The sequence below is a fragment of the Manis pentadactyla genome, chromosome 11, assembly GCF_030020395.1.
Source record: "Manis pentadactyla isolate mManPen7 chromosome 11, mManPen7.hap1, whole genome shotgun sequence".
In the NCBI taxonomy this organism is placed as follows: domain Eukaryota; kingdom Metazoa; phylum Chordata; class Mammalia; order Pholidota; family Manidae; genus Manis; species Manis pentadactyla.
Window position 1 is genome coordinate 22,763,933 of NC_080029.1, and position 2,967 is coordinate 22,766,899.

Genomic DNA, 2,967 nt, shown 5'->3' on the forward strand with positions numbered 1-2,967 from the left:
GAAGAGCAGCTAGCTCAGATCAGAGCAAGAAAATAGAGAACTCTGGGAGAGATGTCTCCAAGATTTAAAGAAGGAAACTTCTGCATTTGGTAATGCAAAAATCTAATCTTGAAAGTCATTTTTCAAAGCCATTAATGGAACTGAGAAGATTTAGCCATAGGTCCAAATGAGTCCGAGCAAATGGGAAAAAATTAAAGGTTATTATCAATTACAGAAAAAGCTAAACATTGTACAAAAAAATGTATATGGAAAACCAAAAGTAGCAACAATTTACTACTTTACTCAACAGAGCCCAACGTTTATGTAGATATAATCATAACAGCGCCAAACAATATTTACTCAAAAATTATAATACACTGAAAGAGTGAAGGAAAGAAAGGGGGTATATAACAGAAAGAAAGAAGTCAGTGGATAGTGTTTTAAATCAGTGAGTCTAAAGATGGCTGCATGGTGTATTTAGAATGTGAAGGTAAATACCATATAAAATAGTTAAGAGTAGAAATGACTGTCTCTGGCAAGTAGGATGAGGGTGGAGGGAAGGAAAAGTGGGAGCAGGGGCTGATGTTATTTGCTGTCAAGCTGTTATGTGTTCTATTAAGCTATGTGATATATATTGCTTTAATACAAATAAGAATCAACTATAAAAATAAATATACCCTTGGACCCAGCAAAACTATGTATATAGACATAAAAGTTTATAATATATATAAGGTGGTTCATTGTAGCATTTTTCTGTTGTCAGTGGGGAATCAATGAATTTTCATTTTGTAGAACCTTATAGTGATGTGAGTGTAATAGTTTGTATCAAATACTTGGATTGCCGCTGAAGGGTCTAGGACAGGTTGTGCTTGATCATAGGGTTTGATGGAGGTATATAAAGAACACGGGCTTTAGAGTCCATATCCTCAGTTCATATCTTCCTAGCTATATAACTAGATTGCTTAGCTTCTCTGGTTTTCTCAAACATAACATGAAAATAGTAATAAAAAAAATAAAATAGTAATACCTATGTCATAGGGCTTTTTAAGGGTAATACTCTAATCAAATTGCTGTAATAACAGTTGGCTTTGTTAATATTGCTGTTAGTACTGGTTCTTCTACCTTAGCCTATTTGGAATCTGACTTATAAATGTATTTTAAATCCTTAGGTATCAGGAAATGATCAAGGTCTGATTTCACAACTTAGTGGAAGTATAACCTTAGGCAAATCACAAAGTCGTAAACCTTTTATCAGCTTTAACATGGGGAAAGAGTGCCAATCTCAAGAACTGTTATGAGGAGTGAATGAGATAATGCATATAGTTTAGCAGAGAGCTCAATTTGCATCACTCTTTTAATTTTTTTGTTTCATCATTTGCCTATAGTGAAACAGCTTCCTTCTCTACCATATCAGTAGGGATTCAAATAACAGAGACTCGAAAGAATTTTTAAGTTGGAAGCCACCTGAGCTAAAGACTTCAACTCATGCACATTTTTGTAGTAGTTTTAACCTTTAAGCTTTAAATGTAGTTTTAACCTTTAAGCTTTAAAAGTGGAATCAACCGGAAGGCAAGAGTGTGGGAGAATAATTTTCCATCATTTCTTATGTAGACTCAAATTTTAGATTCTTCTTTTGAGTAAAACAGGTCTTCGCTGTTTGCAGTTATTTCTGAGTTACAAAATTTCTCTGCAAATTTTTTCCTGTATCACCATGTTTTCCCTCCACATTTCCCTATTCAATCTAGGCTGCCACTATCAGACAGACAGAAAACATGAGGATGCTTTTCTCGTCTGTAGAGGAAATCTGAGAAGCAGACAATAACTGCTCCAGGTCTGTCAAATAGATGCAAATGATGCTTTTTAAATTAAAGTTGAAAAAAGAAGTTGAGCACTTCTTTGCCCTCAAGTGCGTTTAATTGTTCTTTTGTTGCTTTATAGACTGCTGTGGTTCTCAGGTCCATGCACGAACATTACAGCATCACCTTTGCATGTTAGAATTGCAACTTTTCAGACTTCACCTCAGATCTCAAGACTCTGAAACTCTAGGGATGGGGCCAACCAATCTATGTTGTAAGCTTTCCAGGGGTTTTTTATACATGGTAAAAATGACAGTAACTGGAAAATATTTGGCAAGATGGCGGCGTGAGTAGAGCAGTGGAAATCTCATCCCAAAACCACATATATCTATGAAAATATAGCAAAGACAACTCTTCCTAGAATAAAGACCAGAGGACACAGGACAACATCCAGACCACATCCACACCTGCGAGAACCCAGTGCCTTGTAAAGGGGGTAAGATACAGGCTCCGGCCAGGCGGGACCCGAGCGCCCCTCCCCCCAGCTCCCAGTGGGAGAAGAGCAGGCAGAGCGGGAGGGAGACGGAGCCCAGGACTGCAGAACACCCAGCCCCAGCCATCCGCACCAGAGCGCAGACACAGTGCATGCGCAGGGGGCCCTGGATACTAGGGAAACAGGGCAGCAAGAACAGTGAGCGGGCACTGGAGGTCTGGCGCCGGAGGACATAAGAAAAGCGAGCGGCCATTTTTTTTTTTTTTGCTGTTTTGTTTTGGCGAGCGCTTCTTGGAAGCCTTAAAAGGATAGGGACCCCAATACTAGATAAACAGGGCAGCAAGACCAGTGAGCAGATGCCCGAGGCTGGCGCCGGAGAATAAAGAAAAACGAGCGACCATTTTTTATTTCTTTCTTTATTTTTTAAATTAAAAAAATTTTTTTTTTTTTTGTGGTCGTTTTGTTTTGGCGGGTGCTTTTTGGAAGTCTTAAAGGGGCAGGGCAGGACACTTAATCCAGACGTAGGGAATTGGGGGATCTCTGGGCACCCTAACCCCTGGGCTGCAGGGAGCAGGGAGGCCCCTTACGGAGATAAATAGCCTCCCAGCCGCTCCCCCTCCAACGCAACTCCACCATTTTGGAGCAGCTGCCCGAGCCAGGCCACGCCCACGGCAACAGCGGAGATTAACTCCATAGCAG

At 40.2% G+C, this 2,967-nt stretch overlaps 1 non-coding gene across 1 annotated transcript; it reads right to left on the bottom strand.

The window, feature by feature from the left end:
- Positions 1-1,703: 1,703 nt before the first annotated feature.
- Positions 1,704-1,825, bottom strand: LOC130679682 (small nucleolar RNA SNORA31). The gene has a single exon (XR_008992705.1). It is a non-coding gene; the product is annotated as a small nucleolar RNA SNORA31 (small nucleolar RNA).
- Between the last annotated feature and the right edge of the window lie 1,142 nt (positions 1,826-2,967).